Source organism: Nerophis ophidion, linkage group LG02 (genome assembly GCF_033978795.1).
Source record: "Nerophis ophidion isolate RoL-2023_Sa linkage group LG02, RoL_Noph_v1.0, whole genome shotgun sequence".
Taxonomy (NCBI): Eukaryota; Metazoa; Chordata; class Actinopteri; order Syngnathiformes; family Syngnathidae; genus Nerophis; species Nerophis ophidion.
In genome coordinates this window covers 61,245,179-61,270,567 of record NC_084612.1, presented here as the reverse complement: position 1 = coordinate 61,270,567, position 25,389 = coordinate 61,245,179, and the positions used below count along the sequence as shown (strand labels likewise).

The following is a 25,389-nucleotide window of genomic DNA, read 5'->3' as shown; positions in this document are numbered from 1 at the left end:
TTGATGTTAAAGATTTCTTGTTTTGTAAAGAAATGTTTAGAATTAAGTTCATGAATCCAGATGGATCGCTATTACAATCCCCAAAGAGGGCACTTTAAGTTGATGATTACTTCTATGTGTAGAAATCTTTATTTATATTTGAATCACTTGTTTAATTTTCAACAAGATTTTAGTTATTTTTATATCTTTTTTTCCAAATAATTCAACATAGACCACTACAAATGAGCAATATTTGGCACTGTTATACAATTTAATAAATCAGAAACTGATGACATAGTGCTGTATTTCACTTCTTTATCTCTTTTTTTCAACCAAAAATGATTTGCTCTGATTAGGGGGTACTTGAATAAAAAGAATGTTCACAGGGGGTACATCACTGAAAAAAGGTTGAGAACCACTGCACTGGACCACTAGGGAGCTGATCACTGTCTTAGACACTTGTCTCCTGCTAAGTTTCTTGACAAATGTGTGAAGCACCCATTACATTCGGGTACCATGTCAGAAATGGCAATTGTAGTCTTTCAACCATGGAGACTTTTGTGTGTTGGGTGACAGTGAAGTGATAACCACTACACAATGGAAACTGCTGCATGAATTTGGACTTGGATGTGGAAAAAATTTATAAATACCGAACCGTAACTTAAAAGGGTTGGCTGAACAGTTATTAAGACGTGACGCAATCGGCGCCTTGGTTAAATACCGAACCGTAACTTAAAAAGGTTGGCTGTACAGCTATTAGGCATGACACAATCGCCGCCCATGTTAACTACCGAACCGTAACTTAAAAGTGTTGGCTGAACAGCTATTAAGATGCGACGCAATCGGTGCCCAAGTTAAAAACCGAACTGTAACTTAAAAGGGTTGGCTTAACAGCTATTAAGGCATGGTGCCATCGCCTCCCATGTTAACTACCGCACCGTAACTTAAAAGATTTAGCTGAAGAGCTATTAAGGCATAACTCAATCGCCGCCCATGTTATCTACCGAACTATAATTTTAAAGGGTTGGCTGAACGACTATAAGGCGGCCGGGCATACCATCGCTAATGTTGCCGGGAGGCACAGTCGGCATTATGAGATTGCACAAATATCAAATTGCAACACTCATGTCACGTTGCAATCACGTTGAGTCATCCTGCCGAGATCAATCCTGGCCTAAACACTGCCTGCGAGGCTCTAACTGGGTGTTTGAAATCAATTAGAACCTACAATCTCTATCTGCTGTTAGGAATTGATCCTCCCTATATCAGACGTCAGAGAAAAATCTCAAACAAGAAACAGACCCTCGTCTCGCTCTGTTTGACCAAGAACCTGCAATGAAGAGATTAAAATCAAGGTAAATTTCCTCCAACCTGGACAAGCCCTGACTGACAGCCATCACCGACACAGGTTGGCCCTCCGCTAAAGCCGCCGAGAAAACGCCTCACACAAATCCTCTCTCTGCCTAAACAAATCTCTTCTGCCCGGCTCCAAAGAAGTGTGGCGTTTTGGTCCTGCCTAAATCGCCCAAGATCTGAGAAACGGAACGTTGCAAGGTATCCATGAACAAATGAGGCTATGAGGATGTTCTACAGCATGTTAGTGTGGAGGAGTGCAGATGATGTGTCATTTGTTAGTCTGCTCTCTCCTGCCTGTGCAATTCAACCAACAAGATCTGGATGCCGTCAGTGACTCGGCTCGGGTGTGGGGTGAACTGGAAAGGTGTCGTGCCGTGGAACTCGAAGAGAACAAGAAAGAGGAAAGCTGGGAATCTCAGGCACCTTTTTTTGGCCAAATTGGAGCAATGTCTACATTGCCTTTATGGAAAATGTCAACCATAATGCTTTGTATATCATGAGCATAAAACATGGAAGTCACATAAGTTTTATAGAAATTGCCTGCTATCAGAACGGAATGGATAGCTTTCCCTGACCGGGAATCGAACCCGGGCCGCGGCGGTGAAAGCACCGAATCCTAGCCACGAGACCACCAGGGAACTGATCATATTTTTCAGACACTTGTCCCATGCATGGTTTCTTGACAAATGTGTGAAGCACCCATTGCATTCATGTACCATGTCAGAAATGTGAATTGTATTTTTTGAACCGGGGTAACTTCTGTATCTCAGTGAAGTGATAACCACTACACCATGGAAACTGCTGCATGAATTTGGACTTGGATGTGTAAAAATTGTACAATAGTAACAATAACAAACAGACTTTCTTTCCTCATGTCTTCTTAGTGTAGTCCGTGTTGAGGATAAGGTTGTTGTTTCCACACAATGTCACCAGACAGGCTAACTCCCTACTGTAAGTCGCTCTGTGCCGGCCAGTGATACATCCTATCACTGCGGTGTCATCAGAATACAGAAACAGATAAAAGTGGACTGAATGTCTTAAGTAGGGGCGGTGATCTTCAAACGACATGTTGATAAACACACAACCACGTCCACCTTTTAGCTTTTCCAGAGGCTGCTGGCGGGCCTTAAAACTGTGCTGGTTGTGTTATTTTCTCATTGCATACCTGCCATGGAAAACTCTAAAGCTAACGTTTGGGCCCTATTTTTGAAAGCTTTCCAAATGAGGCCAAGAGTCTTATTGCCTCAGTCAGGGAAGAATTAAATGCGTTACCAGAAAAAGATGGCAGTGGTGGGATTTGAACCCACGCCTCCCGACAGACTGGAGCCTTAATCCAGCGCCTTAGACCGCTCGGCCACACGACCCTTATTCCCAGCTTTCCGAGGATCAAATTGTCGGCATTATGAGATAGCAGAAATATGACATGGCAACACTTTGGTTGCGTTGTGGCAGGCAAAAGCCAAGGATGTCTGCTTGTCCCCTGGAAAAAACCATGTTACGCAGTCCTCGTTAGTATAGTGGACAGTATCTCCGCCTGTCACGCGGAAGACCAGGGTTCGATTCCCTGACGGGGAGATGGTTCAGGTACCTCTAATTTTCTTCAATTACCATCTTGTTGAAATTTGAGAAGTGACCAAAGTATCATTCTCCGAATGTTGTGATGTGTGGACTCAGCGTTGCTGCACAACCCTATAGAAATCAAACACAGTATTTTACTAATGTTTGTTCCACCCTTCTAAATTAGGACGCAAAAGCAAGTCTTCGAAAAGGGAAAGTCGTTTGTCAGAGTCAATGCGTCAAGTAAAAGGTTAGGGATGCAGCAGCTGACGACCTCGACATAGCATTAGAAAAATCAACCTTGGTAGAATTAGAAAAGTCCTTAGGCGAAGCCCTATATGGTCTTATTTACTACAACACATCTAACCACCGATGAGCAAACACTGACAACAGTTTAATTACACATATACACATACACCAATGGTTAGCCTAAAGTCAGATGGTACGGAAAACAGCTTGAATACAACCACAGACAGTCTATGTTGGTCACCTTCAAATATCATATTGAGAAAGTTAAAGCTAAGTTTGGATTTGGAAACAGCGTCCTAAAAAACTGTACAATACCAGCCGGGGAACATATTCTGCCACTATCCGAGCAACTGGACTCGCCTTATGAATCAAAACAGCCAAAAGTGCCTCATGTCATGTTGCAATCACGTTGAGTCATCTTGCCGAAATCAATCCTGGCCTAAACACTGCCTGCGAGGCTCTAACTGGGTGTTTGAAATCAATTAGAACCTACAATTTCTATCTGCTGTTAGGCATTCATCCTCCGTATCATCTGACGTCAGAGGAAAAGTTCAAACAAGAAACTGACCCTCGTCTCGCTCTGTTTGACCGAGAACCTGCAACGAAGAGATTAAAATCAAGGCAAATTTCCTCCATCCTGGACAAGCCCTGACTGACAGCCATCACCGCAACAGGTTGGCCCTCTGCTAAAGCCGCAGGGAAAATGCCTCACACAACTAAACAAATCTCTTCTGCCCGGCTCCAAAGAAGTGTGGCGTTTCGGTCCTGCCAAAATCGCCCAAGATCTGAGAAACGGAACGTTGCAAGGTATCCATGAACAAATGAGGCTATGAGGATGTTCTACAGCATGTTAGTGTGGAGGAGTGCAGATGATGTGTCATTTGTTAGTCTGCTCTCTCCTGCCTGTGCAATTCAACCAACAAGATCTGGATGCCGTCAGTGACTCGGCTCGGGTGTGGGGTGAACTGGAAAGGTGTCGTGCCGTGGAACTCGAAGAGAACAAGAAAGAGGAAAGCTGGGAATCTCAGGCACCTTATTTTGGCCAAATTTTGAGCAATGTCCACATTGCCTTTATGGAAAATGTCAACCATAATGCTTTGTATATCATGAGCATAAAACATGGAAGTCACATAAGTTTTATAGAAATTGCCTGCTATGAGAACGGAATGGATAGCTTTCCCTGACCGGGAATCGAACCCGGGCCGCGGCGGTGAAAGCACCGAATCCTAGCCACTAGACCACCAGGGAACTGATCAATTTTTTCAGACACTTGTCTCATGCATGGTTTCTTGACAAATGTGTGAAGCACCCGTTGCATTCATGTACCATGTCAGAAATGTGAATTGTATTTTTTGAACCGGGGTAACTTCTGTGTCTCAGTGAAGTGATAACCACTACACTATGGAAACTGCTGCATGAATTTGGACTTGGATGTGTAAAAATTGTACAATAGTAACAATGACGAGCAGACTTTCTTTCCTCATGTCTTGTTAGTGTAGTCCGTGTTGAGGATAAGGTTGTTGTTTCTACACAATATCACCAGACAGGCTAACTCCCTCCTGTAAGTCGCTCTGTGCCGGCCACTGATACATCCTATCACTGCGGTGTCATCAGAATACAGAAACAGATAAAAGTGGACTGAATGTCTTAAGTAGGGGCGGTGATCTTCAAACGACATGTTGATAAACACAAAACCACGTCCACCTTTTAGCTTTTCCAGGGGCTGCTGGTGGGCCTTAAAACTGTGCTGGTTGTGTTTTTTTTCTCATTGCATACCTGGCATGGAAAACTCCAAAGCTAGCGTGTGGGCCCTATTTTTGAAAGCTTTCCAAAAGAGGCCAAAAGTCTTATTGCCTCAGTCAGGGAAGATACAAATGCTTTACCAGCAAAAGATGGCAGTGGTGGGATTTGAACCCATGCCTCCCGAGAGACTGGAGCCTTAATCCAGCGCCTTAGACCGCTCGGCCACACTACCCTTATTCCCAGCTTTCCGAGGATCAAATTGTCGGCACTATGAGATAGCAGAAATATGACATGGCAACACTTTGGTTGCGGTGTGGCAGGCAAAAGCCAAGGATGTTTGCTTTTCCCCTGGAAAACACCATGTTATGCAGTCCTCGTTAGTATAGTGGAAAGTATCTCCGCCTGTCACGCGGAAGACCAGGGTTCGATTCCCTCACGGGGAGATTGTTCAGGTACCTCTAATTTTCTTCAATTACCATCTTGTTGAAATTTGAGAAGTGACCAAAGTATCATTCTCCGAATGTTGTGATGCGTGGACTCGGCGTTGCTGCACAGCCCTATAGAAATCAAACACAGTATTTTACTAATGTTTGTTCCACCCTTCTAAATTAGGATGCAAAAGAAAGTCTTCAAAAAGGGAAAATCGTTTGTCAGAGTCCATGCGTCAAATAAAAGGTTAGGGATGCAGCAGCTGACGATCTCGACATAGCATTAGAAAAATCAACCTTGGTAGAATTAGAAAAGTCCTTAGGCGAAGCCCTATATGGTCTTATTTACTACAACACATCTAACCACCGATGAGCAAACACTGACAACAGTTTAATTACACATATACACATACACCAATGGTTAGCCTAAAGTCAGATGGTACGGAAAACAGCTTGAATACAACCACAGACAGTCTATGTTGGTCACCTTCAAATATCATATTGACAAAGTAATGAGTGTACAAAGCCTCATGTCTGAGAGTTCAGAGTTGTCTGAGAGTTCAGAGTGTACCAAACAAAACAGGAAACGTCCTGACCTCAATTTGACTCAGTGTGCCAAACACTGCACCTACAGGAAACAGATGTTTGAGCAATAACGAACATAACAGGAAACCAAGCAAACACTGCACATACAGGAAACAGATGCTTGAGCAACAACCAACTTAACAGGAAACTAAGAGTAGTTCCTAGACACGAGACACATAGCAACTGACGTCAGTCAGTAGACTGACCAATCAGATAACTACTGGCACAGTGTATATAAGCTGCTGTACAACAAACTCTCAGACAGATCGCTTTGGGTTTTCCTGGTACTACTGTTCAAGTGTACTATACGATCTCCGCTCTCTGCAGACTGCGTTTAATAAAATACTTCTACTTGACTCAACTCCTGCCTCCTCGAATTGTTTTCCTGCTCCCGGCCCGGGTGAGACGGCACTAAAAATGCGTCTCAACAAATTTGGGGGCTCGTCCGGGATACAGGGAGTTGTGAGGAGAACATCGAGAGGACCATTCGGACCTAAAAATTTTCTTCATGGACAAAGGACAAAGACACTAGCCGGCCCTTACAAATAAGGTAAGCAGAAACCTGTTAAAACAAATTCTGCATATTGGAAACTACTAAAATAGTGTCCTGTCCTATGTACTTGTAAGAAAACATAAAAACTAAAAGATTCAGTAGAAGTGTAAATAACTTCGATACAGGAGGAATACACAGTAACCTCGAGAGTGGCGTAACTCCACCTGAGATCCGACGGGGTCCAGGAGCGGTTAGTACCGCGGCTGGGTTAGAGTCCCGGGGGTTGAGGTCCCTAAATTCTAGTTGTTGTTACGATATGAAAACTCCAAAAAACGTTTGGGAAAATAGGTTTATAAACCTTGGAGAGATTGAAATATCGCTGTATAAAACTCCTCAAAACAACAAAATAGGTTGTTTTACGTGGGAAAAATGAGGGGAGAAGAAAAATACAGTCGAATGAAACTGCAGTTGAAAACAGAGACTGAGTAGTCTTTCGATAACACAACTTTAAGCTGAAGAAAATACTGTGTGGGTATCGAATGTGTATATGACACTAACTTTGTGTGTGTATTTTACGTGTTGTTGAGGTAAGAAGGGAAGTGGGGAGGATAAGACTCTGAGTAAATCGTTGTGTGAATACTCGTTGTGTGCTGGGTCTGCGGCTGATGAACTGACGGGATACCTAACGGTGTAAACGAACGTCGTTCATTCGCTACAGTTTAGGGCAGGATGGGCGGTGAAAACCGTCCATATCTGACCAACAGACACGCAGCGAGGGCTAAACCACCCAGTTGATAAGCGAGACATCTTATCTTTGGACTAAACGCTGTGGTTCTTGTGATAGGACACCCAGTGGGAGACCGGACCGACCTTTAGGGCCGGCCTAGAAGCTTGTCTCTCAGAGAACCGCAGTGGGCTAACGCAGCTATCTCCGGGAAGATTGTTGTCGCAATAAAACTGTGGAGCTCAGAGTCTAGTTAAAAATGGAAGGAGAGTTTGATAGAGAAATAGATGATGATGGATGGGGCCCGGTCAGCCCATATGTCACCCTATTGACCCAAATTGGATCCACAGCTAATGCCCTAGCTGCCACATCAAAGCCAACAGATAAAGAGAAGAAAGTAACAAAAGCAAAACAAAAATTAGAACAACTTATTCAGGACATGGGGAAAACATTGGAACATATAGGGCCCTTAGGACAATTGATACTTGATAAGATGAACACAGCAGCTATAAAGAGAGATGAAGCGGAAGAGCAGGGAAAAATTGCAGGTTTGTTGCAGAAGTCCAGTTGGAGGAAAAAGGAGCGCGACTGGGAGAAGGAGCGACGGGAGTGGGCTGAACTGTTGATCTGCTGACAAAGCACCAAAAATCTGCACCAAAAGGAGCTTCACTCCAAATCGGTAACTGCACCTCATGTCCCCACATGTCCTCCACCCTATGCGCCTCCAACCCACGGCATGTATCCCACATTTTACATTGAAAGAGGCACACTCTGGCATTAGGAGATTTCCGCGCTGTTGCTGCTCGGTGCATGACCCAGACTAATCTTAGAGATGTAGAGACGGACGCAAAAACTCTAACACTGTCCGATGAGGTCAGATTCACCCAACTCTGCACTGCTCTTGGTGCTGCAATGCGTAGTCATTTCCCACTGCCTAATTCAGCCGTTATGCCTAAAATTAGATGGGACCCCAAACAAAACCCCAGGCAGTTTTTATGTGAAGCCAAAGAGGCCTGGACCAATCAAACCGGCCAGTACCCCGGTAACACTGGGTCACAGGCCGAGTGGTTCCGACAAGCAGTTCTGAGTGGAGTGCCTGAGTCAGTGCAAACAGCCATGAAAAGTAACCCTGACATGTTAGGATGTCAACTTTGTACATGGGAGAAGCATCTCGTTCATCACCTTACCACGGCTCAAGACAAAACACAACAAGATGAGAAAGACAAAGCAGATTTGCAGGCACAATTACTGAAATTACAACTAGCCAAAGCTAGAGATGACTTAAACGACAAAAAGAAGGGCAAGAAAGATCAGGTCAAGGTTATGTCTCAAACTGTACAGCAGTGGGACGGCGATAACGTTCAGGAGTCTGGGACGCCACATTTCAGAAGAAGGGGAGGACAAAATAGGGGAAGGGGAGGCCCACGGGGTGGAGGAAGGAGAGGGTTTTTCAGGGGAAAGCCTCAAGGAGGAAACCAAGGCTGTTTCCTGTGTGGGGGCTCCTCCCATTGGGTGAGGGAGTGCCCATATAACCCTGCTCAGTCACAAAGAGGGTTTCCACAGAGAGGAGGAGTTCAGAACCGGGGAGGAACACGCCCTCCTCAGTCTCAAGGGAGAGGACCCGCACCACAGTTCCCCTTGTGGCAAGACACTGAGTGACACGCCCCACAGAGAAGCCCCGGACAGCACCTTACGGCAGAACCGTTGCTGTCAGTGACAGTAAATCAGGACTTGCTGCCTTTCTTAGTGGATACCGGTGCTACCGTCTCCACTATCAAGACTGTGGAAAAGAAGCTGCATACATCAGACGTCATAACAGTCATGGGTTTCTCTGGGGTTCCTACTATGCTGCCTTACACCAAGCCTCTCACAACACGGCTTGGCAATCAGACTGTGTTGCATCCTTTCATCTACTCCCCTGAGGTACCTTCCAACCTGTTGGGGAGAGACCTCCTGACTCGATTGGGGGCTACTATTCTCTGCTCGCCTGACGGACTAACCGTCTCATTCCCTGATGGAACATCTCTACCCTGCGCCAGTATTGAGTCTTCACATTCAAGCCAATACATGATTCAGCCAGTTGCAGACAGATCGGCTGACATCTACTGGGGTCTCCTACACAGTGAAACTAGTGATAAAGGTGGAATCCTGTCGGCTTACCTGACTTGGAAACCCTGGATCTCCCAAATACACCCCTATGTGGCCCCTCCTGACCCTCCTCATATGACATTGTTTTATGATAGAGAGGATACACAGTGGTATGAGGAACAGTTTAGCAGGGAAATAGAGGGAACTAATTGGGCTCTTTCCACTAATAACATTTATGTGGCTCCCATAGGTGTAGCGGCAGAAGTTTCTCTCACCCCAGAACAACTACAGTGGTATATGATGAGTGACGAGGCTTCCCCCCATGTGTCTTAGGCCTTATATCCAGAGCACCAAGCCAAAGAGCTGGGTTCTATAGTTAAAACCGCACAACTGCAAACTGATTGGCAGAGGGTTGGCTCTTCGTTGTGGTATTCACCCGCAACTCAAATCTACAAAATACAGGTTTCTTGCACTGACCACGCTCTCCTTGAACACGCTCAAATCTCCCGCCACAATGGCCGAGAGAAAACAAATCACCCCGAAGCAGCATTGTTGTTAGATTCACTGCCTGACTAACTATGGTCCACTGGGCCCACGGATGTTGGCCTAGTCGACTGCCCCCCAGTTACTTTCAAGCTGAAAAATAACAACCCAGTGTGGGTTCCCCAATACCCAAGTAAAAAAGACGCCAAAATCGGCATTGCAGATACCATTGAAGGTCTATTTGAAAAGGGGGTGTTGGTAGAAACATCCTCAGAATGGAACACTCCCATATGGCCCATTGAAAAGAAGGGCACTGGTAAATATCGCATGGTTCATGATCTTAGGGCCATTAACTCTGCGTTATGCACGCAAACCATCCCAGTTCCCAACCCTTACGTTGCGTTGACTAATCTTGATCCTAGCCACCAATGGTTCACCTGTATCGACCTCGCTAATGCATTTTTCTGCCTACCACTAGCCGAAGAATGTAGAAACATTTTTGCCTTCACCAACTGACCTATTCTTGTCTTCCTCAGGGATTTTCTCTATCCCCTGGCCTATTTAATCAGGTATTAAAGAATGTTTTGACGGATTGTGCTACCACCTGGAATAAAAAACATAGCACTAACTGAGGCGCACGGATTGGGACATGTCGGGGCTGCACAGATGCAGAGAAACCTCGAAAATTGGTGGCACCCCTTTTTGAAAGATATGTGTAAACATAATGTACATACTTGCCCTGAATGCACCATGTATAATGCACGACCAACAGTCAGACCGCATCCTGGACGTTTCCCTCTCGAGAGGAAAACAGGGAAAGAAATCATCATAGATTACACAGATATGGTGAATTCAGTAAAAGGGTACAGGTATATGTTGGTATGTGTGGATGCGTATTCAGGTTGGCCAGAGGTACTCCCTACAAAAAGGGAAGACAGTAAGACAGTGGTGAAGTTTTTGGTAAGCCAGTATATCCCAAAACATGGTTTTCCTGAGAAAAATCCGATCAGATGATGGTACACATTTCAAAAACCATGATCTGCAAAAGGTTGAAGAAATGCTGGGGTTGAAACACAAGTTTGGTTCGGTCTACCACCCACAATCCCAAGGAAAGGTTGAAAGAATGAACCAAACACTCAAATCTAAATTGGCAAAAATCTGTGCACAGACTAAAATTAATTGGCTAGATGCGCTACCCCTTGCCCTTATGTCTGTTCGAAGCTCAATAAACCAAAGCACGGCCTTTACTCCCTTTGAGCTGACCACAGGCAGGAGGTTTCCAGGGCCCCAGTCCAAGCTTATTGGAATCAAAGGTGATGATCAGTCATTAACCCACACACAGTATTTCCATGCTTTACAAGCCATTGTTGCAGAGTATGCCAAGCAGGTGGGGGAGAGAAACAAGGAAGACACAGCGACCCCACCAAGCACAGAGTGGGTCCTACTGAAGGTGCTCAAGCGAAAGTGGACCGAACCCAGGTGGACGGGTCCATATCGAGTGACTGAACGCACCTCGCATGCTGTTCGGCTGAACGGCAAGGTAGACACGTGGTTCCACTGGAGCCAGTGTGCAGCGGCGGACGCCCCTGCACGCACGTTGAGAGGGACACGTACCGAGTTACGTGAACAACAACAACGGGAGAAGACCACCAATCAACAAGGGGCAGAATAATCCCCTGGTGGCATCAGGGTGAAGTAGTCTACCCAAAATCCCTGTGGGAGGAGATGAAATAGCGCTCCTCTCCTACACGTGGTGTGCCAAACCACCAACCAGATTCGTCGAGGGACCAAGAGGATCGTGACAACCATCGACCTCCTTATTCTCTGTTGGTTTGGGGTACTCATGGTCTTTCTTTGAGCCCTGATACATCTGTCCATCACGGTTACAACTCAAGTTTAAGGTGCCACTAAGTATTAGTACTTAGTCGAATTTACATATTATACAATGTTTTGATTTGTGATTTCTTTAATAGAGATCAAAAGGGAGATTAATGAGTGTACAAAGCCTCATGTCTGAGAGTTCAGAGTTGTCTGAGAGTTCAGAGTGTACCAAACAAAAAAGGAAACGTCCTGGCCTCAATTTGACTCAGTGTGCCAAACACTGCACCTACAGGAAACAGATGTTTGAGCAATAACGAACATAACAGGAAACCAAGCAAACACTGCACATAAAGGAAACAGATGCTTGAGCAACAACCAACTTAACAGGAAACTAAGAGTAGTTCCTAGACACGAGACACATAGCAACTGACGTCAGTCAGTAGACTGACCAATCAGATAACGACTGGCACAGTGTATATAAGCTGCTGTACAACAAACTTTCAGACAGATTGCTTTGGGTTTTCCTGGTACTACTGTTCAAGTGTACTATACGATCTCCGCTCTCTGCAGACTGCGTTTAATAAAATACTTCTACTTGACTCAACTCCTGCCTCCTCAAATTGTTTTCCTGCTCCCGGCCCGGGTGAGACGGCACTAAAAATACGTCTCAACAGAAAGTTAAAGCTAAGGTTGGATTTGGAAACAGCATCCTAAAAAACTGTACAATACCAGCCGGGGAACATATTCTGCCACTATCCGAGCAACTGAACTCGCCTTATGAATCAAAACAGCCAAAAGTGCCTCATGTCATGTTGCAATCACGTTGAGTCATCTTGCCGAAATCAATCCTGGCCTAAACACTGCCTGCGAGGCTCTAACTGGGTGTTTGAAATCAATTAGAACCTACAATCTCTATCTGCTGTTAGGCATTGATCCTCCGTATTATCTGACGTCAGAGGAAAAGTTCAAACAAGAAACTGACCCTCGCCTCGCTCTGTTTGACCGAGAACCTGCAACGAAGAGATTAAAATCAAGGCAAATTTCCTCCATCCTGGACAAGCCCTGACTGACAGCCATCACCGCAACAGGTTGGCCCTCTGCTAAAGCCGCAGGGAAAATGCCTCACACAACTAAACAAATCTCTTCTGCCCGGCTCCAAAGAAGTGTGGCGTTTCGGTCCTGCCTAAATCGCCCAAGATCTGAGAAACGGATTGTTGCAAGGTATCCGTGAACAAATGAGGCTATGAGGATGTTCTACAGCATGTTAGTGTGGAGGAGTGCAGATGATGTGTCATTTGTTAGTCTGCTCTCTCCTGCCTGTGCAATTCAACCGACAAGATCTGGATGCCGTCAGTGACTCGGCTCGGGTGTGGGGTGAACTGGAAAGGTGTCGTGCCGTGGAACTCGAAGAGAACAAGAAAGAGGAAAGCTGGGAATCTCAGGCACCTTTTTTTTGGCCAAATTGGAGGTATGTCCACATTGCCTTTATGGAAAATGTCAACGATAATGCTTTGTATATCATGAGCATAAAACATGGAAGTCACATAAGTTTTATAGAAATTGCCTGCTATGAGAACGGATAGCTTTCCCTGACCGGGAATCGAACCCGGGCGGTGGCGGTGAGAGCGCCGAATCCTAGCCACTAGACCACCAGGGAACTGATCATTTGTTCAGACACCTGTCTCCTGCATGGTTTCTTGACAAATGTGTGAAGCACCCATTGCATTCATGTACCATGTCAGAAATGTGAATTGTATATTTTGAACCGGGGTAACTTCTGTGTCTCAGTGAAGTGATAACCACTACACTATGGAAACTGCTGCATGAATTTGGACTTGGATGTGTAAAAATTGTACAATAGTAACAATAACGAACAGACTTTCTTTCCTCACATCTTCTTAGTGTAGTCCGTGTTGAGGATAAGGTTGTTGTTTCTACACAATGTCACCAGACAGGCTAACTCCCTTCTGTAAGTCGCTCTGTGCCGGCCAGTGATACATCCTATCACTGCGGTGTCATCAGAATACAGAAACAGATAAAAGTGGACTGAATGTCTTAAGTAAGGGCGGTGATCTTCAAACGACATGTTGATAAACACACAACCACGTCCACCTTTTAGCTTTTCCAGAGGCTGCTGGCGGGCCTTAAAACTGTGCTGGTTGTGTTTTTTTCTCATTGCATACCTGGCATGGAAAACTCCAAAGCTAACATTTGGGCCCTATTTTTGAAAGCTTTCCAAATGAGGCCAAGAGTCTTATTGCCTCAGTCAGGGAAGATACAAATGCGTTACCAGCAAAAGATGGCAGTGGTGGGATTTGAACCCACGCCTCCCGAGGGACTGGAGCCTTAATCCAGCGCCTTAGACCGCTCGGCCACACTACCCTTATTGCCTGCTTTCCAAGGATCAAATTGTCGGCATTATGAGATAGCAGAAATATGACATGGCAACACTTTGGTTGCGATGTGGCAGAAAAAAAGCCAAGGATGTTTGCTTATCCCCTGGAAAACACCATGTTACGCAGTCCTCGTTAGTATAGTGGACAGTATCTCCGCCTGTCACGCGGAAGACCAGGGTTCGATTCCCTGACGGGGAGATGGTTCAGGAACCTCTTATTTTCTTCAATTACCATCTTGTTGAAATTTGAGAAGTGACCAAAGTATCATTCTCCGAATGTTGTGATGTGTGGACTCGGCGTTGCTGCACAGCCCTATAGAAATCAAACACAGTATTTTACTAATGTTTGTTCCACCCTTCTAAATTAGGACGCGAAAGCAAGTTTTCAAAAAGGGAAAATCGTTTGTCAGAGTCAATGCGTCAAATAAAAGGTTAGGGATGCAGATGCTGACGACCTCGACATAGCATTAGCAAAATCAACCTTGGTAGAGTTAGAAAAGTCCTTAGGCGAAGCCCTATATGGTCTTCTTTACTACAACACATCTAACCACCGATGAGCAAACACTGACAATAGTTTAATTACACATATACACATACACCAAAGGTCAGCCTAAAGTCAGATGGTACGGAAAACAGCTTGAATACAACCACAGACAGTCTATGTTGGTCACCTTCAAATATCATATTGAGAAAGTTAAAGCTAAGGTTGGATTTGGAAACAGCATCCTAAAAAACTGTACAATACCAGCCGGGGAACATATTCTGCCACTATCCGAGCAACTGAACTCGCCTTATGAATCAAAACAGCCAAAAGTGCCTCGTGTCATGTTGCAATTACGTTGAGTCATCTTGCCGAAATCAATCCTGGCCTAAACACTGCCTGCGAGGCTCTAACTGGGTGTTTGAAATCAATTAGAACCTACAATCTCTATCTGCTGTTAGGCATTGATCCTCCGTATTAACTGACGTCAGAGGAAAAGTTCAAACAAGAAACTGACCCTCGTCTCGCTCTGTTTGACCGAGAACCTGCAACGAAGAGATTAAAATCAAGGCAAATTTCCTTCATCCTGGAAAAGCCCTGACTGACAGCCATCACCGCAACAGGTTGGCCCTCTGCTAAAGCCGCAGGGAAAATGCCTCACACAACTAAACAAATCTCTTCTGCCCGGCTCCAAAGAAGTGTGGCGTTTCGGTCCTGCCTAAATCGCCCAAGATCTGAGAAACGGAACGTTGCAAGGTATCCGTGAACAAATGAGGCTATGAGGATGTTCCACAGCATGTTAGTGTGGAGGAGTGCAGATGATGTGTCATTTGTTAGTCTGCTCTCTCCTGCCTGTGCAATTCAACCAACAAGATCTGGATGCCGTCAGTGACTCGGCTCGGGTGTGGGGTGAACTGGAAAGGTGTCGTGCCGTGGAACTCGAAGAGAAAAAGAAAGAGGAAAGCTGGGAATCTCAGGCACCTTTTTTTGGCCAAATTGGAGCAATGTCCACATTGCCTTTATGGAAAATGTCAACGATAATGCTTTGTATATCATGAGCATAAAACATGGAAGTCACATAAGTTTTATAGAAATTGCCTTCTATGAGAACGGAATGGATAACTTTCCCTGACCGGGAATCGAACCCCGGCCGCGGCGGTGAAAGCGCCGAATCCTAGCCACTAGACCACCAGGGAACTGATCATTAGTTCAGACACTTGTCTCCTGCATGGTTTCCTGACAAATGTGTGAAGCACCAATTTCATTCATGTACCATGTCAGAAATGTGAATTGTATTTTTTGAACCGGGGTAACTTCTGTGTCTCAGTGAAGTGATAACCACTACACTATGGAAACTGCTGCATGAATTTGGACTTGGATGTGTAAAAATTGTACAATAGTAACAGACTTTCTTTCCTCACGTCTTCTTAGTGTAGTCCGTGTTGAGGATAAGGTTGTTGTTTCTACACAATGTCACCAGACAGGCTAACTCCCTCCTGTAAGTCGCTCTGTGCCGGCCACTGATACATCCTATCACTGCGGTGTCATCAGAACACAGAAACAGATAAAAGTGGACTGAATGTCTTAAGTAGGGGCGGTGATCTTCAAACGACATGTTGATAAACACACAACCACGTCCACCTTTTAGCTTTTCCAGAGGCTGCTGGCGGGCCTTAAAACTGTGCTGGTTGTGTTTTTTTCTCATTGCATACCTGGCATGGAAAACTCCAAAGCTAACGTTTGGGCCCTATTTTTGAAAGCTTTCCAAATGAGGCCAAGAGTCTTATTGCCTCAGTCAGGGAAGATACAAATGCGTTACCAGCAAAAGATGGCAGTGGTGGGATTTGAACCCACGCCTCCCGAGAGACTGGAGCCTTAATCCAGCGCCTTAGACAGCTCGGCCACACTACCCTTATTCCCAGCTTTCCGAGGATCAAATTGTCGGCATTATGAGATAGCAGAAATATGACATGGCAACACTTTGGTTGCGGTGTGGCAGGCAAAAGCCAAGGATGTTTTCTTGTCCCCTGGAAAACACCATGTTATACAGTCCTCGTTAGTATAATGGACAGTATCTCCGCCTGTCACGCGGAAGACCAGGTTTTGATTCCCTGACGGGTAGATGGTTCAGGTACCTCTAATTTTCTTCAATTACCATCTTGTTGAAATTTGAGAAGTGACCAAAGTATCATTCTCCGAATGTTGTGATGTGTGGACTCGGCGTTGCTGCACAGCCCTATAGAAATCAAACACAGTATTTTACTAATGTTTGTTCCACCTTTCTAAATTAGAACGCAAAAACAAGTCTTTAAAAAGGGAAAATCGTTTGTCAGAGTCAATGCGTCAAATAAAAGGTTAGGGATGCAGCAGCTGACAACCTCGACATAGCATTAGAAAAATCAACCTTGGTAGAATTAGAAAAGTCATTAGGCGAAGCCCTATAAGGTCTTTTTTACTACAACACATCTAACCACCGATGAGCAAACACTGACAACAGTTCAATTACACTTATACACATATACCAATGGTTAGCCTAAAGTCAGATGGTACGGAAAACAGCTTGAATACAACCACAGACAGTCTATGTTGGTCACCTTCAAATATGATATTGAGAAAGTTAAAGCTAAGGTTGGTTTTGGAAACAGCATCCTAAAAAACTGTACAATACCAGCCGGGGAACATATTCTGCCACTATCCGAGCAACTGAACTCGCCTTATGAATCAAAACAGCCAAAAGTGCCTCATGTCATGTTGCAATCACGTTGAGTCATCTTGCCGAAATCAATCCTGGCCTAAACACTGCCTGCGAGGCTCTAAATGGGTGTTTGAAATCAATTAGAACCTACAATCTCTATCTACTGTTAGGCATTGATCCTCCGTATTATCTGACGTCAGAGGAAAAGTTCAAACAAGAAACTGACCCTCGTCTCGCTCTGTTTGACCGAAAGCCTGCAACGAAGAGATTAAAATCAAGGCAAATTTCCTCCATCCTGGACAAGCCCTGACTGACAGCCATCACCGCAACAGGTTGGCCCTCTGCTAAAGCCGCAGGGAAAATGCCTCACACAACTAAACAAAAACCTTCTGAACGTTGCAAGGTATCCATGAAGAAATGAGGCTATGAGGATGTTCTACAGCATGTTAGTGTGGAGGAGTGCAGATGATGTGTCATTTGTTAGTCTGCTCTCTCCTGCCTGTGCAATTCAACCAACAAGATCTGGATGCCGTCAGTGACTCGGCTCAGGTGTGGGGTGAACTGGAAAGGTGTCGTGCCGTGGAACTCGAAGAGAACAAGAAAGAGGAAAGCTGTGAATCTCAGGCACTTTTTTTGGCCAAATTTGCAGCAATGTCCACATTGCCTTTATGGAAAATGTCAACGATAATAGTTTGTATATCATGAGCATAAAACATGGAAGGCACATACGTTTTATAGAAATTGCCTGCTAGGAGAACGGAATGGACGGATGTTAGAAAATTTAAGAGGACACCTTCTGTCAAAAATGATTTATGGGGGGGGTCATAAATCAATGATTTATGAGGGGTCAAGTTCAAAGGTCAAGTTCAAGGGTCAAAGGTCAAGTGGGTGTGGCTTACCCCGGAAGAGGGTGGAGTTAAGACCTGAGGTGGGAGTGGTTTAACCAGGAAGAGGGCAGAGTTTTAACCAAGAAGAGGGTGGTGTTTTAACCCGGAAGAGGGGTTTAAGACCTGAAGAGGGAGTGATTTAACCAGGAAGAGGGTGGGGTTAAGACCTGAAGGGGGAGTGATTTAACCAGGAAGAGGGTGGAGATGAGACCTGAAGTGGGAGTGGTTTAATCAGGAAGAGGGTGGAGTTTTAACCAGGAAGAGGGTGGAGTTAAGACCTGAAGAGGGAGTTATTTAACCAGGAAGAGGGTGGAGTTTTAACCAGAAAGAGGGTGGGTTTAAGACCTGAAGAGGGAGTGATTTAACCAGGAAAAGGGTGGAGTTTTAACCAGGAAGAGGGTGGAGTTCTAACCAGGAAGAGGGTGGGTTTAGGACCTGAAGAGGGTGGGTTTAAGACCTGAAGAGGGAGTTATTTAACCAGTAAGAGGGTGGGTTTTAGACCTGGAGAGGGATTGGTTAAGAGGGAACAAAGGAGGGTTCAGGTTGAGGTCAGTTTTTAAGGAAGCTTGAGAATGTCATCTGATCAGCATCTGACCAGCCATTTTACAGTTTAAATGTTTACGATCGTTTGAAACAACTTCCAGATCTCACGAAAACATATTTAAACGATTGGGAGGAACTAATTAGGTTAAGGTTAACCATATGTTTGACCCTGCTTCGATGTATTGATGGCTGGGAATGTTACGTGGGAAGATGTGGACACGCACACACGCACGCACACACACACACACACACGCACACACACACACACACACACACATACACACACCATTACCTCTGCTTTACCACGTTATCAGACAATGGTTTAACTCCATTTAAGCATTTAAACGTTAAAAGTATTCCACGTGTACGACGTAATACTTTTCTTTTTTTTACCAGCCGATGACGACGAAGTGAAAGACGAAGAACTTTGTTTGATCGATCTTACAAAGTTGGAAGATGATTATCGAGGTGTGTTTAAACCTTCAAATTATTTAATATTATGTGTATCCATTATTTTGTTTCATAGATGAATTGCCTTAAGATCCTAACGCGATCGTTTTAACACAATCACAGTCTGGTGAGTCAAATGATTCTCATTTTACAAGAAAAAAACATGCGGTATACAATACATATATACATATATTTACTTACAGATTTTCCGTTTACATCTCCGGCTCGCTGGTCTCCCTTAACGCTGGCGGGTCCGTCAACGGCCGTCGAAGAGACTCGGCCATTCCAGGCAGAGGAGAAGGCTTGATTCCGCCAAAGACTCCAGACATCGAAACCTTGGTACGGGACAATATCATCGAAAACAACGGCGAATGTCCGACATGCCCCCGCCGTAAGTTTTTCTTGCTTTCTGTAAGCTTTTTAAGATTCTCCGCGGTTTTAAAGAACTCCTCTCACTCCTCTGTCTTCCGCTCAAATGAATTTCGCGCCCAAGGGGAATGGGCGGGGACTGATTCCGGAGGTGGGCGGTTGTTTCCAGCAAGCAACCTTCTGGTGTGCATTAGCGCCACCTACTGAAATGGAGTGTGGACCAAGATGGATCCCTACTCTATATTCTTTAATTTAACCCAATGTGTTCTAAATATGTGTATAATGCTTTATATCCTATGTGTTGTGAATTCCATCCTACTATATCTTCCAAGGAACCCAAAGAAATGTTACCACACCTCCCGCTTTATTTATTCTGTAGATTGCCTGAACTATTTCATAAACTAAATCTTGTCTTGTTTCTGATGCTATGTTTTTTTTTATGCTCATCAATGCACTGCTGGAGTCCGGCACACAACTACTTTCCTTGCTTTGTTTTCCTCTATCCAGTTAACTGCCATATAAATTGCTACCAATTCCCCCGTAAAAACAGATAGTTTATCACTGATTATTTTATTTAATACTATGTTTCCTTGTGGGATAACTGCTGCAGCTCCTACCTTACTTTTTATAGTTTTTGATGCATCCGTATATATCATATCTCAATCTATTTTTCTATCTGGTAACTATTTAAATTTCTATTCTTTAGTCATTGCATGTTTTCTTTTGGGTTATCAAACATCCACGGTGGTATTGCAGGAATTGGTACTGTAGGACTAACTTTAATATTGTCAATTTTAACTTTATTACATATGTCTCCTTTAATCCACCCAAAACTATTATTTTTTTTCTCTTTTTCTTAGCAGTTTGGTAGCACTGGACAAGTGGGATATCCTTGCTTGGATCCTTTTAAAGTTGCCCGATAAACTGCTGAGAGTTGATCTCTCCTCTTGTTCAAAGGTTTTTCGTTCATTTTTACTTGTAATACTGCCACTAGGGTTGATGTAGTAGCTTCACAACATAACCTTAAAGCCTGTGACTGGATCCAGTCTATTTTCCCAAGTCATGTTTTTGAAGCAGATTAGTAAATAATGCATCCGTAATCAATAACAGATGGAATTAAAGTGATATATATACATATATTGTTTTCAACGTCAACCTATCAGCCCCCCAATCATTACCCCTCAAAGCCCTCATTATATTTAACACCTTTTTACTTTTTCCCCTATTTTTAATTTTCCTGAAGGAACACTCCTGAAGGAATAAATAAAGTACTATCTAATCTAATCTAATCTATTCAAATCTATTTTGCCGATGTGGGTTGACTAGTTCATATTTTTATCAAACCATATTCCTAAATATTTAAATACTCGTACCTCTTCTATATTTTCACCGTAGAGTTTTTATTTGGAGCTTGTTTTGTACTTTTCTCTTTGTAAAATGTATGACTTTTGTCTTTCCAACAGAGAATCTTAAACCCCAAGCCGTTCCCCAGTCTTGAACATTATTTACCACTTTGTTAGTTTTTTGATTATTTCTTTTAACTCTAAATAATATACTAGTCTTTCATTAATCATTTTTTTCATTACTTTCCCCAAATTTGAGGTCAATGCTATCGGCCTATAATTTCCTGCCTCTTCCGGGTCTTACCCTGACTTGCATATTGGAATTATTACCGCTAATTTTCCCCTCTGCCGGTCATTCTCCTTCTTCATATATCCTGTCATATCATTTCAAGACCACTTCTTTGACGATGCTACCTAAGTTTTTGATCATTTGATAACCCACTAGGTCTTTCCCCGGTGACGTATTTTTAACCTTTTTCAAAATTCGAACCATTTCATTCAAAGAAAATGTCATATCCATAGTGTTGGTAAAGCTATTATCGTTGTCTTCCATCATTTCCCCAATATTTAAACTCATCGTTTCTTCTCTCTTTTGTTTTTCTACATTTCTCAAATTATCATTACTGTGCACTTTAACAAATGTTTTTGCTAAAGGTTCTGCTGTTTCTTTACCCGTGACTACATCTTCTTTAGTAAATGTGGCACATCATCCTCTTTACCCATCATTCCTATCTTTACGAATCGTTATATATCTTTTTATTATAAAGTTTAATTTTGGCTTCAGCCATGTTTCTTGAATACAAATTATATGTGGATTAGTTTTCTTATATTTAATATATCCTTTTAATTCATGTTCGGTTGCTATCAAACTTCTGGCATTCCACCGGACAATTAACAGGGTGTTGGAATGTGGTAACATGACTCCGTCACGTCTACTCTCTGTAGTACAGCTTGCACCCGGCCCCAAGATAGTTCTTTCAACAACTTTGCTGCTGCTTTGACAATTATTTTGATCTTCTCAGTCTTATTTCTAGCCTGTTCTGTACAGTTTATTACGTAAGCCAGGAATACAACTAGTTTGTCCGTGGAAATTCCTGTATTTGTTGCCTCTTGTTTTTTGTTTTTTTTCTTGAACTTGAACTATTCACACTTCTTTTCTTTTCTACACTTTCTTGATTTCTCACTTTAAATGCCTCTGCGTATGTAATATTTATTTCAACTTTGATTTGTTGTACTTCTGTTGCCTGTTTCATGATGTATGGCTTTTGATTATTTCTTTTTTCAATCTACAATTCCAATAAATAACACGTATTTCCAGATTACTGATAATTTTTTCAAAATAAAATGTAATTCCTGAATAAGATAATTGTATCGAATCCAATGGATTGTCTGGTCCTAAAACCTCTTTGTAATGTTTGTTTGATTCCTCAAAAATACGACACAGTCTAATTTGAAAAACATATGTGCCTCGTCGGCTGTAGTAAAAAAAACAACAACCCATGCCTCCTCGGTCTAACCTCTCCCAGCCCCTTTTCTGCCGTGTCAAAGATGGATCAGAGACCACCTTTGCCCCTAACCCCCACTTCTTCTCCACTACCAAGAGAACAGTAATTAATCCGAGCTGAGTTTTTTAAAATATTCCAACATGACTTTTTACTTTCATTTTGTATCAAAGCTGAGTTGTGCTCTCTGGTTTATTTTGCAAATGAACATGATCATGTACAAGACTCGCCTACCCACAATGCACTGCAGCCCAACGCTCCTGGTCGGATGTTTGTATCGGGGTTCATGGAGAGATGCGGTAAAGAGTGGTAGCCAAGACACACGGTCACACACGGTCACACTCGGCAATTATTTTCACCTGGGGAACAGATATAGAGGAAAAAATGGGGCCGGGATATCAGATTTTCAGGTACAAAAAACTTCACAATGACACAAAATAAACACAACAGTTAAACCTCACACTAAAAACAACACATTTACTTGTACGTTCAAAAGACAGAATAGAACAAGACAAGACATGCAATGCCATCTACAAAATGTTATGTAAATGTTAGTCATTACGCATGTGGCTATGGTTTTGATGTATTTGTTACAGACATGTTTACGTCAAGTAACATCACATGCATGGTTCCATTTGCACCTTTCAACAAATCTGAAAAGGAATATTAAGAAGTAAAACTTCTATTTAATCCTACCTCTTCTCCGAGCACACGGTGACTGTACATACGGGTCGAAAAATGTTTGTGGAGTTTTAATGTAAATACAACTTCTTGAAGTACAAACGTATTTACAATCAATATTAAATGTTCCTTTCCCCCTAAAAAACAAGACACACAAAACGAAAAAGAAAGAAAAATAATAAATCAATCAATAAAATGCATCAGTCAAATAGTACAGGCAACTTCGTTAACATGGAGCCACAGACAATTTCATTCAAAAAGTCCCAATTGCTAACATAAAGATACAACAACAAATAAAAGCAAAGAAGGCCTAGTGGTTAATTACAACAACAGACAAAGTATTAAAAATGTCGGTCCAATAACTGCACAGGGGTGGGCAGAGCCAAAACATGTGTAGCAAGTAAGCTGGAGACTGTTGACACTGAAATAAGGCTATATGTGTTACAGATACAAGATTTATAAACTCTACTTAAAGCCCCACTTAAGAACTTTCAGTTTTGGTTTATATTGGCCGCACCAGTGAACCAAAGCGATGGCGTTTTCCCAAAAGGAAAACCACATTTACCATGAGGACTAGCGCATATAGCGTCAAACTGACACGATAATGCCACAATGATTCTGTATTACTGAACTTTCCACAGTAGGAACCTACATCCATTTTCTACCGCTTATTCCCTTTTGGGGACGTGGGGGGCGCTGGCGCCTATCTCAGCTACAATCGGGCGGAAGGAGGTGTACACCCTGGACAAGTCGCCACCTCATTGCAGGGTCAACATAGATAGACAGACAACATTCACACCAACCTACATATTTATTCAAACCTTATATTTGCAGTTTGAAGTCACTGCATTGTTTTTTCCCTGTACAGTTCTTTTGAGTTTGTTGCGTGGTTGGTCAGTGTGGAACTGTGATGTATCGCGCTGGTGGGTATTTATTGCTACCACACAAATTTCCAGTAGCTAAAATTAGCATTATTATTCTGATTTGAGCATTGAACGTCACTTACTAGTTTAGGAGGAACAGATCCAAGGCAGCATTGGTCTAAAATCTCACATCTTTGACCTCACACAAGCTAGTGAAAGTCGTACCATTGTTGATCCTTGATTGTCCCTCCCTTTTTCTTTTTTTTTTGTCTCCTCAGAAAAAAATTTGGTAACTTTGTTTGTTTTATAACTTGTTCCCTCGATAGCAGTAATTGCACAAAGGCATTCTTCTTCTTTTAGTTTTCTGACAGCACGTAGGCGTTCGCATCAACTTTCGTCTTTTTAACAAATGGGTAAAGGGGGATGATGTATGCCGTATAACTAGTTGGCACATTTAATATTTAATAATAATGAATATTGTACAATTCTACAATTTTGTTATTTAAAGGGGAAAACCCGATACAAAAGATACATAACAGTTGTTTACTGGCTAAAAATAAAATTATCCTGAAAAAAAATCACATTCATTTTAGATTTAATCATACTGTACAATATCCTTAAAAAATGTCATTGTGAAATAATTGATAATATTGTACATTGTACATTTTACTCCTCGTTTCATATTCAAAGTGAAAACATTTAAATGATCAGTTTGCCATTTAAAGTGAGATCCGTACAATTAGGTCAGGGCTTCTCAAACTTTTTTTTTCTGTCATCCCCACTTTAGACTAAGGAGTTAGTTTTCAAGGCCCACCTACCCCCATCGCCCCAACAAAACGCTAATGCCAAGCTCAACATTTTCAAATTTATTGAACATCATGTGTGGTCTTGAGGTGTCTCTTTAATTTGTTGGGTCTCATGCTGTCTGCTGCTAGCGGTTTTAGACACAGAACACACAGGGGTCTCTCCTCTGCCCCCAACACCGCTGCCGTGAATCCAAGAGCAAGATACCCTTCGCCATATTTTCTTTTAGGTTGACTTTTTGGTTGATTAGACCCGTCATATTTTTGTTTCTCTGCAGACCTTTGAGGTGCGAGTTGCAAATTCATCCATTTTGTGTAATTGTGGTCCGCACATTAGCCTGCTACCCATCCGCGCGAATGTTTGTTCCTCTTAGCCCCGCCTGCAAAAGTTACTCTTGCTATGTCTGTCAAACTTTCGCTCCTACCGAGAAATTTAAAGCCTACAGGAAAAATAAGTAATTTACATTTATTTATACGGCGGATTTCACAGACAGAATCACAAAGTGATTTACAGTGTGTATAGAAAATGAAAGCATGGTAAAAAAAAAAAAAAAAAAAATTAAAGTGAAATTTCCTCCCGTTCCTCGCGCCCCACCTGTCACGTCTCTATTCCCCACACTTTGAGAAATGCTGAATTAGGTCAACATTTTTCGACCCGTATGTACAGTCACCGTGTGCTCGGAGAAGAGGTAGGATTAAATATAAGTTTTACTTCTTAATATTCCTTTTCAGATTTGTTGAAAGGTGCAAATGGAACCATGTGATGTTACTTGACGTAAACATGTCTGTAACAAATACATTAAAACCATAGCCACATGCTTAATGACTAACATTTACATAACATTTTGTAGATGGCATTGCAAGTCTTGTC

General features: G+C 42.9%; 1 protein-coding gene and 10 non-coding genes across 11 annotated transcripts in view; 3 read left to right on the top strand and 8 right to left on the bottom strand.

Annotated features, from left to right (window-relative positions):
* Positions 1 to 25,389, top strand: part of LOC133535088 (uncharacterized) — a 47,593-nt gene that overhangs the window by 5,596 nt on the left and 16,608 nt on the right. The window lies entirely within an intron of this gene.
* On the bottom strand, positions 1,902 to 1,973 carry trnae-uuc (transfer RNA glutamic acid (anticodon UUC)). Its single transcript has one exon. It is a non-coding gene; the product is annotated as a tRNA-Glu (tRNA).
* trnal-aag (transfer RNA leucine (anticodon AAG)) lies at positions 2,618 to 2,699 on the bottom strand. Its single transcript has one exon. It is a non-coding gene; the product is annotated as a tRNA-Leu (tRNA).
* trnad-guc (transfer RNA aspartic acid (anticodon GUC)) lies at positions 2,839 to 2,910 on the top strand. The gene has a single exon. It is a non-coding gene; the product is annotated as a tRNA-Asp (tRNA).
* trnae-uuc (transfer RNA glutamic acid (anticodon UUC)) lies at positions 4,318 to 4,389 on the bottom strand. Its single transcript has one exon. It is a non-coding gene; the product is annotated as a tRNA-Glu (tRNA).
* On the bottom strand, positions 5,035 to 5,116 carry trnal-aag (transfer RNA leucine (anticodon AAG)). Its single transcript has one exon. It is a non-coding gene; the product is annotated as a tRNA-Leu (tRNA).
* trnae-cuc (transfer RNA glutamic acid (anticodon CUC)) lies at positions 13,092 to 13,163 on the bottom strand. The gene has a single exon. It is a non-coding gene; the product is annotated as a tRNA-Glu (tRNA).
* trnal-aag (transfer RNA leucine (anticodon AAG)) lies at positions 13,807 to 13,888 on the bottom strand. The gene has a single exon. It is a non-coding gene; the product is annotated as a tRNA-Leu (tRNA).
* trnad-guc (transfer RNA aspartic acid (anticodon GUC)) lies at positions 14,029 to 14,100 on the top strand. Its single transcript has one exon. It is a non-coding gene; the product is annotated as a tRNA-Asp (tRNA).
* Positions 15,507 to 15,578, bottom strand: trnae-uuc (transfer RNA glutamic acid (anticodon UUC)). Its single transcript has one exon. It is a non-coding gene; the product is annotated as a tRNA-Glu (tRNA).
* trnal-aag (transfer RNA leucine (anticodon AAG)) lies at positions 16,212 to 16,293 on the bottom strand. The gene has a single exon. It is a non-coding gene; the product is annotated as a tRNA-Leu (tRNA).